This window comes from Macaca fascicularis, chromosome 9, assembly GCF_037993035.2.
Source record: "Macaca fascicularis isolate 582-1 chromosome 9, T2T-MFA8v1.1".
In the NCBI taxonomy this organism is placed as follows: Eukaryota; Metazoa; Chordata; class Mammalia; order Primates; family Cercopithecidae; genus Macaca; species Macaca fascicularis.
Window position 1 is genome coordinate 119,510,793 of NC_088383.1, and position 19,590 is coordinate 119,530,382.

Here is a 19,590-nt window from a genome sequence, read left to right on the forward strand (position 1 = left end):
TGAGGTGATCTGTCCACCGCAGCCTCCCAAAGTGCTGGGATTACAGGTGTGAGCCACCACGCCCAGCCCAGGAAGCATTTTCTCTATGAGCTCACCAACTCACACCCTGCCTTTATGTAACTAGTGTCTCAGTGTACTGAGCTCCAGATATTTCGTCTATAGGGGACACCTCAGCCTGTCTGAGGAATGACTGATTTGGTGGGGACAGGCCCAGCCCTTAGTGTTATAGGCCTGAGTTTGAACAGTTTTTCACCTGCTAGTTGTGTGGAGTCTTTGTTTTTGTTTTTGCTTTGTTTTGTTTTGTTTTTGAGACAGGGTCTTGTTCTGTCCCCAGGCTGGAGTATACTGGCAGGATCATGGCTCACTGCAGCCTCAGCCTCCTGGGCTCAAGTAATCCTCCCACCTCAGCCTCCCAGGTAGCTGGGATGACAGGTGCATGCCACCACATTTGCCTAATTGTATTTTTTTTGTAGACACAGGGTGTCACCATGTTGCCCAGGCTGATCTTGAACTCCTGGGCTCAAGCAATCCTCCTGCCTCAGCCTCCCAAAGTGTTAGGATTACAGGCATGAGCCACTGTGCCTCGCCTGTGTGGACTCTTTGAGGCCAAATTTCCTCATCTGAGAACGTTAGGATGAAAACTCACTCCCAAGAGTTGCGAGGCTCAAAAGTGCTACCCTGCGTTAAGCACTGGCCCAAAGTGGAACTGGATTGGAAGAATGGTTAAGACTCAGGCTAGGATGGAGTTGGAGGGAGGCAGGGCCTTAGCAGCCCTCTCTCTTACAGAAGTGATTCTTATTAAGGCAGGAATTGGACTGGGCACACTCATACAGTCACCTTCATGCTGGAGATGTGGCTGGCGCTGGCGAAACCTCTGTGAGATGCTGACTCAGGACAAGTGTCACTGAGGCCCTTTAGGAAACAGAATTCCACCCATTAGAACCCCTTCAAATGGGGAAGCAGCTAAGTTTGTGGTCCCGCTTCAGGTAGGTTTGGAGGGGTTTCTCTTTCTCTCTCAATTTGAGTTCAGATGCAGATGCCTCCTGGGAACTGAAACCCCTCCTATGCTTGGCCTGGATCTTGTTTGGATAGTGCTTTGTCTTGTAGCCATGCCACTGGGGTCACCAGGCAGGGCACATCATTGTCACACAGCCTCCAGCTTCCCAGTTCTGACCCTTACCTACAAAGCCCTCCCTCTGTCCCCTGGGGCTCCCCAACACTGTTTCCCATCTCCCTTTTTCTTTCATCTTCACCACAGCCTGGGACAGATGTCAGGGAGGGACAATTATCTACATTTTAGAGAGGAACAAACTGATCCAGAGAAGTAGAGTGACTCACTGTTCTTGCCTGGCTGGGTCTAGTCATCTCCTAACCCAGCTACCATCTCTCTGATCCACCCAGCCCTCTGTCACCTGTCACCAGGGTTACCTTCTTAAAGCCAGATTGGCCTTGTCTTGCCCCATTCAGACTTCTGGCTATTTTCCAATGACCACCCAGTAAAGAGTCCCCAGCTGCCCTCTCCTGCGTCATCACTCCCGTGTCCCTTTCTACACCCCATGCTGCGACCACATCAGCCCACCCGCTGTTCCTACTATATGTTCTTCCCATCTCCCCTCACGCTGCACTCTCTGCCTGCTATTCTCTCCCTACCTTTTCTGAATGTCAAAGTTGAATTGCTCTACCAGCGTCCAGCTCAAATGTTACCACCTCCTTTGGAGCCTCCCCCACCAGTCCCCAGTAAGCCTGAATCTCTTTTTTTTCTGCACTTGCTGAGCACTTGGCTTTTACCTGCCCTGGTGCATCGATTTCATTCCACCTGGAGCTAGCGGTGTTTTGCACCATTTGCCTCCCCCGGGGTCTGTAAGCAACTTCAGACTCAGAACCCCGACTTAGTCATTGTGTTCTATGACCTTGGCAAGTAACTTGACCTTTTCTGGGCTATAAAATGGGGATGACACCAGCTTTACCAGGGTAGGATGAGGACTGAGCAAATCACCCAGGTCGGTGCTTGGTGAATAATGGGGGACAATGATTGTGAAGCCAGTCAGAGTCAACTGTGGCTGAGTCTCCTGAGCCTAGAAACTTCTTTCTGTTCACTTATTTCCTTCCCCAAAAAGGCATTAAACCCACCTGAGGAAATTAGACTGCTGTGATTGTTTTTTTGTTTGTTTGTTTTTGAGACAGAGTCTTGCTTTGTCACCCAGGCTGGAGTGCAGTTGCGTGATCTCGGCTCACTGCAACCTCTGCCTTGTGGGTTGAAGCTGTTCTCCTTCCTCAGCCTCCTGAGCAGCTGGGATTACAGGTGTCTATCACTACACTCAGCTAATTTTTGTTTTTTCAGTAGAGATGGGGTTTTACCATGGTGCCCAGGCTGGTTTTGAACTCCTGACTTGAAGTGATCCACCCACTTCAGCCTCCCAAAGTACTAGGATTACAGGTGTGAACCACTGTGCCCAGCCGAGACTGCTGTGATTCTTAAAGGCAGCTATACACTAGAATCATTGGTGACCTGTTGCATCAGAATCCCTTGGGGAACTGGCTGAAAACTTAGACTACTGGGCCCTACCCTAGACCTTCTGAATCAGATTTCCAGGGTGGGGCCCAGGAACCTGTATTTTTAACAAGCTTCCTAGGGGATTCTGCTGCAACAGTTCTGGCCACACTGGGCCATAGGAAAGACAGAGGGTAGCTGGGGTGGGACATGATGATCACACCTTCCCCTTTGCTTAGGTGATCATGGAAGTGACTTTGGGGAATAACAGTGCTCACAGCCAGCCACCAGTACTCTTCACCTAGCTCCTCTTTGAGCCCTAGTCCAAGGCTGGGTACAGGGCTGGTCAGTAGCCAGACTTGGTTACCAGATTCGCCACTGGCAAAGCACCTGACCCAGTCTGGGTGCTCGGCAAATATTTGTGGAACCAACTGAACTCCCCTGGGGCTGGCTCTGGCAGAAGACCTGTGGCCCAGCCTGCTGGCTAGACCCCAGCCCCTGCTCCTCCTTCTGGACCTGGCTGCCTCCCCAAGGAGCCAGTAGGGAGAGGTTTGACTGGTTCCATGGGGAGGAAATCACTGGGGCTCAGCCCAGGGAGCCACACCCTGAGGAAGGAGAGCTGGGGCAGGAGTAAACATCTGGAGACCCCGTCCTCCCACCAGCAGTAGAGGAGGACCTCCATCAGCAAGGATCTACTGAGCTGAGACCCAGTGAACTGAGTCTTAGGACTCACTCAGGGCCTCTCAATCCCGGCTGCACGTACACTATTGGAAAATATTCAAAAAGTACCACTCTTGGGCCCACCTCCAGCCAATGGAATCAGAATCTCTGGGATGACGCCTGAGCATCGATATGTCTGGAAAGCAACACAGGTGATTCTGTTGCCTGGCTAGAACGGAAAAACTGCCTGGCCGGCTGGCCTTTTACTCCTTTTGCCCCCCAGTGCTTTGTAGCCTGACATTGCTTAGAAATTTAACAGTAAAAAATCACAACTCATAACTGGTGAGCTCTACTGTGTGCCAGGGCCACACCGGTTACTGCAGATAGAGCAGTCAATGTGCTTTCACAGAAGCCTTCACAGTGGCCTTCACAGAAGCCACTAGCAGAGAAGACTAGCAGAGAAGGCAGGCTAGCAAACAAAGCATTAGAACAGAGTGTTCTGGGGGTGTCCAAGAGGAGCCCCCACCTCCCAGCCTGAGGGTTGGTAGGAATGAGGGGAGGCTTTCTGGAGGAAGTGGAGCCTATGTGGAGGTCTGAGGACAGGTAGAACAGGTAGAGGTAAGCCTGGGGAAGGTGGGGTGGGAGGAGTGAGGCAGGCAGACGGAACAGCCTGTGCTAGCAAGAAGAGCCCCAAGCAAGAAGGAGCTGGATTCACATTCAGATCTCAGATCAGCTGTAGCGTGGATGGAGGGATTCCCACGGGAGGGACTAGAGCTGGGAAAGGGGACAGGGCTAGATCGCACAGAGGTTTGTAAGCCAGTAAGGCAATTTTGATCCTAAAAATAAGAAGCCAGTGATGGATTTAAAAGATGGGAGGGTAGAGATTGACATGAGTGGAGCTGTGTATCTTCTGCGGCTAGGTGCACAATGGATTGGAGAAGGGAAAGTGGAGGCAAGATACCAGCCAGGAAGAGAGCTGTCTGGCCTGGAAGATGAGGGCCACCTGGCTCAGGTGGCAATGAAAGGGTGTGGACAAATCGAGGAGCAACAGAGGAAATGGCTTTAACAGGGCTTAATGACTCACAGGAGAAGGGACAGGCAGGAGTGCCAAGTATTATGGGCTGAACTGCATACCCCCAGAATTCACTTCTTGAAACCCTAACCCCCAGTACCTCAAATGTGACTGTATTTGGATATATTAGTTTGGTGCAAAAGTAATTGTGTTTCTTGCCATTACTTTCAATTACTTTGCACCATAATAAAACCTTTGAAGAAGTGATTAAATTAAAATGAGGCTGCTAGAGTGGACCTTAATCCAACCTGACTAGTGTCTTTATAAGAAGAGGATTTTTTTTTTTTTTTGAGATGTAGTTTCCATCTTGTTGCCCAGCCTGGAGGGCAGTGGCACAATCTCAGCTCACTGCAACCTCTGCCTCCAGTTCAAGCGAGTTTCCTGCCTCAGTTAGGATTACAGCCGCCTGCCACCATGCCCAGCTAATTTTTGTAGTTTTAGTAGAGACGGGGTTTCACCATCTCAGCCAAGCTGGTCTCAACCTCCTGACCTCAGGTGATCCACCTGCCTCGGCCTCCCAAAGTGCTGGGATTACAGGCGTGTGCCATCGCGCCCAGCTGAAAAGGAAATTTGGACACACAGGGAGACATCAGGGGTGCACATGCACAGAGGAAAGGCCATGTGAGGATGTGAGGACATTTGCAAGCCAAGAAGAGAGGCCTTGGGAGAAAGCAACCCTACCAACACATTGATCTTAGACATCCAGCTTCCAGAACAGTGAGAAAATACATTTCCGTTTTTCAGACCGCCCAGTCTGTGGTGTTTGTTACAGCAGCCCTAGCTGACTGATACACCCAGGATTAAGCTGAGGTTTCTAGTTTGCACAGCCAGGTGGGTGGGTACCATGTATTGAAGGGGGAGTGATATAGTTTGGATCTGTGCCCCTGCCCAGATCTCATATTGAATTGTAATACCCAGTATTGGAAATGGAGCCTGGTGGGAGTGATGGGATCATGGGTATGAATTTCTCATGAATGGTTTAGCACCTTCCCCTGGTACTGGCCTCATGGTAGTGAGTGAGTATGTTCTCAGGAGATCTGGTCCTTTAAAATTGTGTAGCACCTCCCCCCCTCCCCACTCCTACTTGTGCCACATGATGTACAAGCTCCTGCTTTGCCTTCCACCATGATTGGAAGCTTCCTGAGGCCTCCCCAGCAGCAGATGCCAGTGCTATGTTTCCTGTACAGCCTACAGAACCATAAGCCAATTAAACCTCTTTTCTTTGTAAATTATCCAGTCTCAGGTATTTCTTTATAGCAATGCGAGAATGGCCTAATACAGGGCAGATGAGAGGTTGAGTTTGAAACCTGTTGTGTTAGAGGGGCTCAGTCACCAGTTGCACTGGCCACAGCTGCTCCTCTCCTGATGGCACAGAAAGGCAGCTATGTAGGTAGGGGATGGGAACAGGAGGTCTGCAGACCACACTCTAGGTTTACCTGCACGCTGTGTGACAACTGACAAGCCCTGCACCTGCTCGGGGGCCCTCCTGTAGCAGGAGGGATTGGTCTTCCGGGGCCCAACAGGCTGGGCCTCCGAGGCCTATTCCCAGCAAGGTGCTCCTGGAACAACTTCAGCATCTCTCCAGGGAAAGTGCTGTTGTTCTTGGTTCTCCCATCCAGGATGTTAACCAGGAAGGGGGCCAGTGCCCCAGGAGGCCATGAAGTGCAAACAAATCTGAGTTGGCAGCAGTGCCCTGTTCCTCCCGCAGAGCCTCCCTGCAGGAAGTTGGCTCCAATAAGTCCCCAGGCACCCTCACCTCAGACCCAAGAGGCCCAGAGAGGAGCTCCCGGTGCCAGGGCTCAGAGAGAGCTGGCCCTACCAAGGCCTGTGCCTGCTCCTTCAAACACTTGGGCTTTCCCTCCTCGTCTCACACTCCAACATGCCTGAGAGATAGGACTGATAGATTCAGGGGGGAAAAAAAAACCAAACGAACAGGATGCCCAGTTCAATTTGAATTTCAGATAAACACCGAATAGTTTTTAATGGAAGTATTTTCCATGTAATATTTGGGACATACTTATTCTAACATAGTATTTGGTGTTTATCTGAAATTCAAATTTAACAGGGTGTCCTATATTTTATCTGGCATTCCTACCTAGAGAAGACCCCAGGAGCCATCCAGTGATCCCTAAAGAGGAATGGGATGGTTCCTCTGCCCCCCAACTCAACCCACTTGCTTCAGCCAGAGGCTGATGACAACATGTCATTTCCCAAATCCTTGTCAAGCTGCTCACCAGATGTTAGGGCTGGCTCTGGAGCCAAGGCATCTTTGGAAAGGTGCTGCATCTAATTAACCTAATAAGTAGGTTGTAAGCTCTGACCGGAAGTGGTGGAGGATTCACCCTGACAGATGGGGAGGAGTGGGTCACTCCTGCTGCGGGCACCTGCCCACAAGCTGCTGGCTGTGGCCTGCGGAAGGGCTAATGGGAGGCTTTGGTTTCACATGAGACACAGGGCAAGCAGAAGTTACACCAACATCATATTACCAGTGACAACAGCTGCCATTTACAGAGCCCTTACTATGCCAAGCATGGATCAAGCATTATCTCATTTAATCCTTACAACAATTCTAGCAGGCAGAAGCTGTTATTATCCCCATTTAATAGATGATCAAACTGAGGCCAAGAGGCTGAGTAACTTGCCCAAGGTCACATAGCTAGAAAGGGATAGAGACAGGAATTAAAACACAGTACTTCAGACTCTGGACTCTGTGCTTCTAGCCACTGACCCCTTGGTCCCTTCCTCCAACCCCAAATCATTTTCAAGACATTTGGTGAATAACATATACAGTACATGGAGAGATAGAAGGAAATACCATTTATCATTCCATCAATTTTGATCAAGCCTTTTCTGTATGTGAGACATCCTCCCTTTCCTCTGACCTCACGGACATCATAGTCTGGTAGGAGACACAGACATCAATAAATTATTATCTGAGAAACGAAACAAAAACAGTTCAATGAAATATAATTGCTATTAAGGGTACTGCTGTTAAGGAAGGCAATAGACTTGGTGATCAAAAGCCTGGGCCCTAGGGCAGGCTGCTTGGACACAAAGTCTTCCTTTACTAGGTATGTGACTTTGGGTGGATTTCTTAGTTTATCTCTGCCTCAGTCTGCAAAATGGGTGCAATAATACTCACTTCACAATGTTGTAAAAATTAATTAAACTGATCCTTGAAAGGCACTTAGATAGTGTCTAATAGTAACTACTTCAGTCAACAAATACTTACTGAGTACCTGCAATATGCCAAGCACTGCTCTAGGTTATTGGGATCCACTGGTGAACAAAATGGAAAAATACCTACCCTTGCAGAGTTTATATTGTTGCTTACATTTCAGTGATAGCCATTATTGTTATTATTATTATTATATATTTTTACTGCTCCTTGCAGAGCAGGGCTACCCTATAAGCAGTGAGCCCAGAGTAACCAAGCTATTATTTTAAAATGAATTATTATTATGTAAGTAATGTTAGTTCATATTTTAAAATTATTATTTTATTAATTAATTAATTTTTTTTTAGAAACAGGGTCTCTGTTACTTAGGCTGTAGTGCAGTGCACAGTCATAGCTCACTGCAACCTTGAACATCTGGGCTCACCTGATCCTCCTGCCTCAACCTCCCAAGTAGCTGGAACTATAGGCATGTGACACCGTGCCCGGCTAGTTTATTTTTATTTTATTTTTGTAGAGATGGGATCTTGCCATCTTGCCCAGGCTGGTAAAATTATTATTTTTAAGTGATTTGTTATTTAATAGATTTGCTCTTGGCCTTAAGAGGGCACAAAGCAGGAAGATATTTAACCCTCTGGGTTGGCAACAAGAATATTTCCTATGGTTTTAAATTCCCCCTGGGTTTGGGGATGGGAGTTGATACTACTGATAGCTGACCAGCTTTGAGGCAGAATGGGTTAAAAACTTGGGAGTGGGCCGGGCACAGTGGCTCACACCTATAATCCCAGTACTTTGGGAGGCCAAGGTGGGTGGATTACCTGAGGTCGGGAGTTTGAGACAAGCCTGGCCAACATGGTGAAACCCTGTCTCTACTAAAAACACAAAAATTAGCCGGGTGTGATGGCATGCACCTGTAGGCCCAGCTACTCGGGAGGGAGGATGAGGCAGGAGAATTGCTTGAACCTGGGAGGTGGAGGTTGCAGTGAGGTGAGATCGTGCCACGGCATTCCAGCTTGGGCAACAGAGTGAGACTCCGTCCCCCAACAAAAAAAATTGGGAGTGGACCGAGGAACTACAGGAAGGAGTGTAGGGGGTCTGCCAGACTGGGGCTGAGAGGATGGTGCCTGTCTTTTTCTGAGAATCCTTTATGAAAATCTGATTCTAAGAGAAAGCCTGGCCCTGGGCAGGTGGCTAAAGTTCACAAAGGCTAACGTGGACAGTGAACCTGGCACTGGGGTAGGGAGGGAGGAGGTCAGCCGTGGCTTCTGGCAGCCCTAACTGCCAAAAACGGGGTTTCAGCTGTGAACCCATGACACCCTAGAGTCCCAAAGACTTCTAGGAACTTTACCTGCCCCACTCCCAGCTTGCCCCAGCCCTGGTCCACACCTGTTCATTAGAAAATGACTTTTTAAAAAGTTACTTATTTACTTTATAGAGATGGGGTCTCATTATATTGTCCAGGCTGGTCAGAAACTCCTGGGCTCAAGTGACCCTCCCACCCCAGCCTCCCAAAGTGCTGGGATTACAGTTACGAGTTACTGTGCCCAGCTGAGAAAATGACTTTTTATTTTCTTTCTTTTTTTTTTTTTTTTTTTTTTTTTTTTGAGACGGAGTCTCACGCTGTTGCCCAGGCTGGAGTGCAGTGGCGCGATCTCGGCTCACTGCAAGCTCCGCCTCCTGGGTTCACGCCATTCTCCTGCCTCAGCCTCCTGAGTAGCTGGGACTACAGGCGCCCGCCACCGCGCCCGGCTAATTTTTTGTATTTTTAGTAGAGACGGGTTTCACTGTGGTCTCGATCTCCTGACCTTGTGATCCGCCCGCCTCGGCCTCCCAAAGTGCTGGGATTACAGGCTTGAGCCACCGCGCCCGGCCTTTATTTTCTTTATAAGAGATGGCATCTTGATATGTGGCCCAGGCTACTTTTGAACTCCTGGGTTCAAGCGATCCTCCCACCTCGGCCTCTCAAAGTGCTAGGATGACAGGTGTGAGCCACCATGCCCGGCCGAGAAAGTGACTTTTCATTTGTCACCTGTCATGCTGCCTGACTGCTTCAGAGGGCAGGAGGGACGGGGGGCCGGGAAAACTGAAGCTCTTGTGAAGATTAGAGAGGGGGCCTGAGGGGGAGAAGAAGGTGCCCTCCCAGGAATGCCTGGGAGAGCCCCAGAACAGGTGTTGTGTTCTCACGTTCTCATTGTCCTGAGAGAGACCAAGCCTCTGGCTGAATGCAGAGGAAGGTGACGCATCCAGCTGGGTGCCCCCTCCCCCAGCCTCCATGCAAGGTGTGGGGGCTCACGGTACTGCAGGGGGTTCAGTTTGTAGTCCACAAGGGAGACGGGGTCCTGGGGATTGATTTTGTTCAGCAAGACGCACAGTTTACACTTTCAGCTAATGGAAGGTGTTTTTGGTTTAGGGGAACAGGGATGAATTCTGGGCCCACTTGCACATGTGTAAGTACAGCCATGAGCCTGCACCCATGAGGGCACGTCTGCTGTGTGTGTCTGGGTGCCTGTGTGTCTGCTCTCCATCTCTGGGCAGATCTATGGGTGCATATCTGGGCGCCTCCTGTATGTGAGTCTGTTTGTGTACAGATGTGAATACGATTTGCGTGTCTGTTTGGGTGGGCAGGAAAGAGCTTAATCAAATGAGTCAGGAAATGTGAATTCCCTGGGGTCTGCTCCCAGCTGGGCCTCTCATGCAGTGGGCCCTTTGATGTGTCCCTTCTGCTCTCCAGGCCTCCCCTGCCACAGAGCCTGTTGGCCAAGCTACACTGGCTGATGCTAGTGCCCATGAACAGGCTGGGTTTTCGGTGCCTCGGCCTGGCATGGGGAGAGGATTTGGGACTCAGGGAGCCTCCGAGGGTTGGCAGCAGGGTCCTGGGATGCACCCCATGACTGGCTAATTGGTCCCTTAGCACCGAGCTCAGGTACCATCGCCCTGGCGCTGCTGCGCCTGCTCCCTGCCACGCCCGTCCAACCGGGCTGCACCGGGGACAGGAGGAGCCCCATCAAGCCTTGGGCCCACCCCTGCACAACTAGGACTGGCGATAAATCAGCATGTAGTGCCCAGCCTGGCCCCAGGCTACTGTGGCCACTTCATGTTGGAGGTGGCCCTAGGCTCCCTGACCTCAAAGTGAGAAAATGCTGCTTCCAGTGAACCTGCCCAGGATGACTGTTAACAGGGAGGAGGTTGAGGGCAGTGGCCATCCCTGAATCCAGTCAGCCCAACAGGGTCTACAAAAACAAACAAAATGTCCATGCTGCCCACCCTTCTGGGCTCAGGCTTCCTCTGCCCCCATCTCGCCCTCTCATTTCTGTCACCAGCTGTCCTATTGGAAAAACACTAGGGCAGTGTTGACCAATGGAACTTTCTGTAATGATGGAAATGTTCTCTATTTGTGCTGTCCAATATGGTGGACACCAGCCACATGTGGCTATTGAGTACTTGAAATGTGGCTCATGAGAATGAAGACTTGTGTTTGTTGGTTTTTGTTTGGTTGGTTTTTGTTTTTTGTTTTGTTTTGTTTGTTGTTGTTGTTGTTTTTGAGATGGAGTCTTGCTCTGTCACCTAGGCTGGAGTGCAGTGATGTGATCTCGCCTCACTGCAACATCTGACTCCCAGGTTCAACTGATTCTCCTGTCTCAGCTTCCCAAATACAGGCATGTACCTGGGACTACAGGCACATACCATCATGCCCGGCTAATTTTTGTATTTTTAGTGGAGACAGGGTTTCACCAAGTTGGCCAGGCTGGTCTTGAACTCCTGAACTCAGGTGATCCTTGGCCTCTCAAAGTTCTGAGATTATAGGCATAAGCCACCACACCCAGCCTAGACTTGTGTTTTCATTTTTATTTTATTTTAGACAGCATAGCTCTAGTGAACCAATTCCTACTGAGAGGACCAAAAACAGTGTCATCATTGAGATGATCACACTTGATCCTATACCAGTGGCAAAGTTCCTTCATGTTTGTGGGTACTCACTGGAGCCTCCCAGCAATTCTCTAGGCCAAGGCAGGAACCACCACACACAGGATGAGCTACTTGCCCAAGGTCTTCCAGTCAGCAGGCACAAGGGCTGAGACTAGAGCCCAGATCTTCTGATTCTAGAAGTGAGACGAGCTGAGCATGGTGGCTCATGCCTGTAATCCCAGCACTTTGGGAGGCTGGGACGGGAGGATCCCTTGATCCGAGGAATTCAAGACAAGCCTGGGCAACATGGTGAGACCCCCATCTCTACAAAAAGAGTAAAGCAAAAAATTTAGCCAGCTGTAGTGGTACATGTCTGTAGTCCCAGTTACTCTGGAGGTTGAGGTGGGAGGATTGCTTGAACTGAGGAAGTCAAGGCTGCAGTGATCCCTGATCATGCCACGGTACTCCAGCCTGGGAGACAGAGAGAGATCCTGTCTCCAAAAAAATAAAAAGAGAAGTGCAGCTCACTCCAACATCAGCCTCGCTCCAGCAGACCTGCAGGTGAGCAGAAGCATAACCGAAAACAATGATTGATGCCAGAATTTCAGGCTCAGGCTGGACCCGTGGAGAAAAGGTTTTTGAGGTGGCCTATGGAGGGGGATGTTGGAACCTAAAGTTGCTTACCCGATTTGTAGATAAGAGGGGTGAATGTGGCTATGTATGGGGACACTTATGCCAGGAACTGTGTTAGGCTCTTTACAGATGGGAGTTCATTTACCTTCACAAGGTCGGGCATTGTTCTCCCCACTTTACGGATAAGGAGATAGAGGCTCAGAGAGGTGACCTGACTTGTCCGAGGTCATACAGCAAACAAGTGGCAGAGCTGGGCTTTGGACCAGGCACTTTGGCTCCAAAGGGTTTGCCTCCACTACCACCTCACTTGGGATGAAGGCCTGAACTGGAAGCTGACTTGTGTGCATCAGACAGCACTGGGCCTCCGCTACCTGCAGAACTCTCGCTGAAGCTCTGCAAAGGCAAAAGAATACAGCTCTCTAGGCCCCTTCTCCTGGTGAACCTGCTGCCAGGGCTTGGGGAACAGACACATGTGAGTAATTAATGGTGGCCGAAGAAAGAAAAGTGACCAAAGTGACCTGGGTGAGCCAGGCTGGGCCTGATCCACCTAGAAAAGCTTCCCTGAGAAGGAAAAAAAGCATCTCAGTCAGTGGCTCACCAGGGTTTCATGTTTTCATTCATCCAGGATCTCCAAGGTCAATTTCCTTCCCAATTTCTGTCTCAAATATCTATTGCTGGCCAAGCGTGGCAGCTCATACCTGTAATCCCAACACTTTGGGATGCCGAGGCAGGAGGATCACTTGAGGCCAGGAGTTTGAGTCCAGCCTGGGCAACACAGTGAAAACACCATCTCTATTAAAAGTAAAAAAATAAAAGTAAAAACAGTAGCTGGGTGTGGCAGCACGTGCCTGTACTCAGGAGGCTGGGGTGGGAGGATTGCTTGAGCCTAGGAGTTCAAGGCTGCAGTGAGCTATGATTATGCGTTACACTCCAGCCTAGGCAACAGAGGGAGACCTTATCTCTAAAAATATGAAAATAAAAATAAATCTATTGCTGAGTTAAAACAAAACCCCAAAACTTAGTGGCTTAAAACAATTATTTGTTCATGACTCTGCAGCGTGGACTCAGCTTGCAGGGGTCAGCTCTTCTCTGCTTATGTGGCAGTTTTTGTGCTTGTCTTGCTGGGGGTCACTCGTATGACTGCACTCAGCTGGCTAGTGGCTGGCAGAGGCCTGGGCTCAGCTGGAAGACAGGGATGGCTGGGCTTCTCTTCCTAGCCTTCAGGGCCACCCTGTCTCCACGTGGCCTCTCCAGCAAAGGAACTGGACTTTTTACCTGGAAGTTCAGGGCTCCTAAGATGCTCCAAGGCCTTAAGGAGCTCCCGAAAGAAATAAAACCAGTCCTTGGCCAGGCACGGTGGCTCACACTTGTAATTCCAGCAGTTTGGGAGGCCAAGGCGGACGGGTCACGAGGTCAGGAGATCGAGACCAGCCTGGCTAAAATGGTGAAACCCTGTCTCTACTAAAAATACAAAAAATTAGCCAGGTGTGGTGGCAGCCACCTGTAGTCCCAGCTACTCGGGAAGCTGAGGCAGGAGAATGGCGTGAACCCAGGAGGCAGAGCTTGCAGTGAGCTGAGATAGCACCACTGCACTCCAGCCTGGGCGACAGTGCAAGACTCCGTCTCAAGAAAACAAGAAAGAAAGAATACCATTCCTCGTCTCACAGGACATTCAGAGGGTGCAGCAACAGAATGGAGGTGCAGCACTTCTCCCAGGGCCTGGCCACCACTGTGACTCTCAGCTAGCTGTCACATCACTGCATCTAAAACACTAGTCTCAGCCTCTGCCACTCAGACAAGTGATAAAACCCTAATTCTCTATGCATGATACTTCCGGTTTTATCTTTCAAAGCTCCTCCCCTTTACACAACACTCTCTAACCTAAGCGAAGGGAGTGCCACAAAACACACCACGCCACTGTGCCTTCATCCACTCTGCTCTTGTCCCCCAGTGTCCATCAGGCCAACATCTTCACCGGGGCTCCTCCTCCCCCAGCCCTCCTGACCCTCCCCCAGAGCTGGCTTTCTCAGCTTTGTCCTTGAGCTGTTCACAGATGACCTTGGCCCACCTGGATGGTGGAGGCAGGGAGGACTTTTCTAAGAGGCCTTACAAAGCAGCCCTGTGGGAAACGCGGCTGTGAGAATGAAGGTGGATCCCAGTAGTCAAACACAAGGGCTCTGGAGCCAGGCTCCACGGTTCAGAGCCCACTTTTTGGTACCTCCATTTTCTCATCTGTAAAATGAGAAAGATGCTAATTATAGTACTTATCTCCTAAGTGTGTTGTGAGAGTTAAACGAGACTATTACACGGAAAGCACCTGTGTCTGATGCATGGCGAATGCTCCCTAATTACTGCTCTTAACTGTTATCAAATATGTGCTCCTCCTGGGCCAGGCTTCTTCTTCTTTTTTTTTTTTTTTTTTTGAGATGGAGTCTCGCTTTGTCACCCAGGCTGGAGTGCAGTGGCACCATCTCAGCTCGCTGCGACCTCCACCTCCTGGGTTCAAGAGATTTTCCTGCCTCAGCCTCCCACGTAGCTGGGACTACAGGCACTTGCCACCACGACCAGCTAATTTTTGTATTTTTAGTAGAGACGGGGTTTCACCATGTTGGCCAGGCTGGTCTCAACCTCCTGACCTCAGATGATCCACCCGCCTCGGCCTCCCAAAGTGCTGGGATTACAAGCATGAGCCACTGTGCCCAGCCAGGCCAACCTTCCTTATGGACATGTGACTCCCTCCAGAAGCTGGGACTCTACCTCCACACTGGGGAACAAAGGCAGACCTGCTGTGACCTTTGGCCCACTCCTCCCTTCCTCTCTCAGCCCAGAGCCCTGGGCGGTCCTCCAACAGCCTTCAGGCTTTAGTGCCTTCCCAGCCCCCACTGTGTGCTACGGGGAAGAAAGCGCAGCAGCTGTGGGGACAAAGTCAGTCCCTAAGGTCAGCTGGCAAGAAGAGACCAGCCTGGGTCTGGCGCCCCGCTCCTAGCTGGGCACTGCGCTTCCGTCCCTCCTAGGAGGCCTGGCAAGAGGCTACCAAATAGAGTTGGGTCAGCGATTCTTTCCAAAGTCTGCCTAGGAGCTTGGTACCAAGCTTGCACCTCTTGTCACAGAGCCCTGAGAACACGTCAAGTTAGGGAGGGTCCACCTGAGAGTTAGGGTGGGCCAGTCTAGTTAGGCCAGAAGGCATTTTTGTTGTCCATTCCCTTCTTCGTTCCACAAAGACTTCCTGAGCACCTACTATGCGCCAGGCGCTGACCTAGTCTCTGAGAACACAGAGAGAGCAGGACTGGCAGAAGCGGACCCTGGGAGAAGGGTGTCTGTGCCTGTGAGTGGGCAGCCACTTGGTGGCCCAGGCTCTAGGTGTCCTGTCTGGTGTCCTCCCTCACGTCTACCTGTGTCCAACGTAGTAAAATATAAGCGCTGGACTACACAGGTGATGCCAGTCCTGACTCTGCCGTTGCCTCCCCGAAGGGCAAGGTGGCTTGCCTCTCAGAGTCTCAGAGTCCTCATCTACAAAGCGGGGGTGCAGCCGGGAGGCCCCAGCAAGTAACACCTGCCAAGGACCGAGCAATGTGGCCAGCGCTTCCCGGCACACAACAAATGGACTTCGTCCACCCTCTGCCATCATCTGCCATCACCACGGCCCCCACCTCCTCGGACTGGAGTCCTGCCCTTCTTTCTGGCTTCCTGGGGCTGGTCACAGCTTGACAATAGCCAAGCCGCCTCTGGTCCCAGATGATACTGGAGACCTTTCCTGTAAGCCATTTGCCCTCTGACGCTGGGGTCACAGAGGTCTTAAAGCCTCAACTCCCAGAAAGAAGAGGGGGAGGTGACAGGGGCTGTATATCAGGGGCCTGTCTTAGCTGTTGGCAGAGATTCCTTCCCAGCCAGGGACAGATGGCCTCAGTCTCCCAGGGTCTGGATTGCCTGAGCACCTGGGGTGGGCGCCAACACCAAGGGTGAGGAATTTGTATGACCCTGTCACCTCCAGTCAGGGGACTCCCACACTCTTCTTCCTGTAGCTGGGAACAAAGTGACAGGTCACTCTGAGGGGCAACTGATGACAGGTCCTTCTGTAACATTTATTTAGAACCGGCAGCCCCTCCTCCTTCCAAAAGGGCCTAAGGGAATGCACTGACCATTTATGGAAGGCCTATCGTGTGCCCAGGCCTTTCTGCATTGACATTGCCATTGAGTCCCCACAAGAATGAGGAAACTGAGGCTCAGCAAGGTAAAGTAACTTCCTGACATCTCTCCACTAGTCCAAGGCAGAGGAGCATTAGAAAATGAGTTCCTTGACCAGGCACAGTGGTTCATACCTGTATTCCTAGCACTTTAGGAGGCCAAGGTGGGTGGATCACTTGAGTACAGGAGTTTGAGATCAGCCTGGGCAACACAGTGAGACCCTGTCTTTACGAAAGTTTTTTTTAAATTAACCAGGCATGGTGGTGCATGCCTGTGGTCCCAAGCTACTCTGGAGGCTGAGATGGGAGGATTGCTTGTGCCTAGGAGGTTGAGGCTGCAGTGAGCTATGATTGTACCGCTTCACTCCAGCATGCCTGGGCGACAGAGTGAGACCTCATCTCTAAAAAAACAAAAAACAGGAAAATAAAGAAAGAAGGAAGGAAGGAAAGAAAAAAAAGAAAGAAAGAAAGAGAAAGCAGTTTCCTCCTACTGTCATTTTTTAAAATGCAGATCAGCAGGGCAAAAAGCATAAAAACAGACAATCAACCATAGAGAGAGCAATAGTTCTTAACCTCCGGGAGAAGCTTTTAAGAATAGGATGTACATAATGCATTTGTAATGCTGATAAATGCACTAAGCATTTTCTAGAGGGATATATAAGAAACCTTTATGGAAGAGAAACGGAAGTGGGGAGGGAGCAGTGAGAGAATTTTGATTCTCATTTTGTATCTTTCTAGAACATGAATTGTTTTCCATATGCATTTAAAAAGTGAAAACAAGGGGTTATCTGGGCAGTAGGATTACGGGTCATTTTAATTTTCTTCTTGACTTTTTTCTGAACTAAAAAAGAAAAATATGATTTAAAAAAAATTTTACGAAGCTAATGAAAGCTATGGACCTAATCCCAATAAAATTTTACAAATATATTAATTCATATAATTAACAACCCTTTATAGGAAAGATGGGAGGGAACAATAATATTTAAAAACCAGGCTAAAATAAGATTTTCATGACTAGAAGGATACAGTTCTCTGATATCTATACGGAAGCTACTGTCATTAATAATTAAAAATGGAAAACAAAAACCTAGGCTAATGTGGTTTCTGGAACCAAGCATTTAATTTTACTTTGAGCCCTGTGCCTTATACAGAGCTTGAACAGAGGAGATGCTCAAAAAATCCATTGGTTAGTGGACATTTTGTGCTCACTGGATCCCAAAGCAGGTAGCCAGTCAACACTTGTTAACAGAAACCAGTAGTCAAATGCTATTGATCCCAACCACTGTCCCTGGACCCCAGCTGGGACCCTCATCCAGGTAGGAGTCGGAGGAGTGTGGTCAGCCTTCGGCTAGGTTGTGAGATCCTTTCCCCTGCAACGGGGTGAGGGTAAGGAGAGCACTGACCACTGTTACTACCGAGTGTCTGGGAGTGGTGGACACAAGCAGGGCCTTCTTTTCCTGATTGCCCTTTTAATACAGTATGCAGAGGATATGTGAACTCAGCCTCATTAAATATTTACTGCCTGTCCCTCAGCCCTCACCTGGCGCTCTTGTCCAGTCTGTAGTATCAGTCATCTTGTGTGGTCCATATTCTATCTTCCCAGTTCCTTGAGGGTAAGGAGAGGGCATGTTGCAATTCTCACTTATCTCCCCCAGTAGCCTGTTGCCAGAGGAAGCCGGAAGTAGCCAGAGGGAGCCAGAGGGACTAGTGAGACCGGACCAGCGAGGCAACCACAGGAAGGGACACAGAGTCAGCTGGGGGTAGGCTCTGCCTTGCTGGAAAAGGCCCTACACGGACGTGTTGGGCCCTGCAAGGTAAGAAAGGATGGTCCCAAGATTCAGCCTCTGCCTGCCCCTTCCACAAAGCTCCTGGCACCCTGGTCTCCTCGTTCCAATCCCAGGGCATCTGTGCCAAGAATGGTGTGTTCCCATGTTGCTGCAGGGCCAGATTCCTGTCTCACAGCAGGCGCTGCCTGAGTCACTTCCTCTTTGAGGCCTTCCCTGACCACTCTGTCCAATTTGTTGCCATTTCTCTTCCCCTCTCTCTAGAGTCTCTTTCTCAGCATTGCCTTGTCTTATTTTTCTTCTTAATACTTACCAGTTTCCAAAGATATGACTTGATTCCTCAACCGTTGTCACTCACCACCCCAATTAAAACATAAGTTTCACTAGACACATCTCCCTTGTTCACCTCTGAACCCCAGGTCCTCACACAGGCCTGACACAGAGTAAGCCACTGATAAATATTTATTGAATGAAAGAATGTATGGCCAGGGGTAGTAGCTCACACCTGTAATCCCAGCACTTTGAAAGACTGAGGCAGGAGGATTACTTGAGCCAGGAGTTGGAGACCAGCCTGGGCAACATAGTGAGATCCCTATCTTATTTAAAAAAAAAAAAAAGAATGCATAAAGGACCAAATGAATGACTCTTGTTTGTTGCAGACCAATGCAGTCACACATGGGCCTGCGCTTCTCCTGTCCTTCTTTGGCTGGAAAAGACCATCTGTGCCCACAGACAACTGCAACAAAGAACCGCATCCAAATGAGTGCTTTTGTCAAGATGCCAAAGAGGCCCTGTGGGCAGATCTGGAGAGGTCAGGAAATAGGGACTAGGGATAAGAGTGGTCTTGGTCCCCAGAAATTCCCGCTTAAGTGGAGATGAGCTGCAGAAACCCCTTTTTGATTTTAATCTTGATGCAAATCTTTAAAATGTGTACATCATTTTTACCATTGTGGTAGGCAAAATAGCTTAATGCAGGCATAATTGCCTTAACCAACCATTTTCTTACTGAGCTCTCACATGAACCCTAAAAGGTAACCAGAAATCTGTTTTTAATGGAAGACATAGGTGAGGTTCAAAGATATCAAACTACTTGCCAAAAATTACTCAGTTCTAAATTTTGTCCTAGACCAGAACATTACTGAATGATGTTTGACCTCCTCACTCATATTGCAATGACATCCTTTGTACAGAAGAGACCCTAAGTAGGGGTGGCAGAATATTGTTAATATCTAACACTTATTGACTTATTTCTATGTGTCAGGCACTTTTCTGAGACACTTAAATGTAGAAACTAATTTAATCCTGGCAGTGTCCCTATAAAAAATGAACTCTTGTATGGGGTGGGACTGTGCACGGTGGAGCAGCAACAGAGGTGAGGGCTCATCTGGGGGTCACAAGCTAGGGCTGTGGGAGCTGGGCCATTGAGGTCGGGGCTGACTGAACTCATGGACCTGATACTTTTCTCGAGAAACAAACCAGCTCAAAAGAAAAATGGCATTTGTTGCAACACAAGGAGCCATGGTGGTTGACCAAACCACTCTGATGAAAAAGTACCTTCAGTTTGTGGTAGCTCTCACAGATGTAAATATAACTGATGAAACAAAGTTAAAAATAATGCAAGAAAGTATTTGCAACCTCATGGTGACCTCAAACCAAGAAACATACAATGGATACACAAAAAATAA

General features: G+C 49.4%; 1 long non-coding RNA gene across 2 annotated transcripts; it reads right to left on the minus strand.

The window, feature by feature from the left end:
* Positions 1–728: 728 nt before the first annotated feature.
* LOC135964975 (uncharacterized) lies at positions 729–18,693 on the minus strand. 2 transcript variants are annotated; one of them, XR_010577709.1, is made up of 4 exons: positions 17,662–18,693; positions 14,006–14,169; positions 7,039–7,122; positions 729–912 (listed from the first exon to the last, which is right to left on the minus strand). It is a non-coding gene; the product is annotated as an uncharacterized lncRNA (long non-coding RNA). The 2 variants fall into 2 exon arrangements; XR_010577710.1 differs by lacking the exon at positions 729–912 and having other exon boundaries at positions 6,839–7,122.
* Between the last annotated feature and the right edge of the window lie 897 nt (positions 18,694–19,590).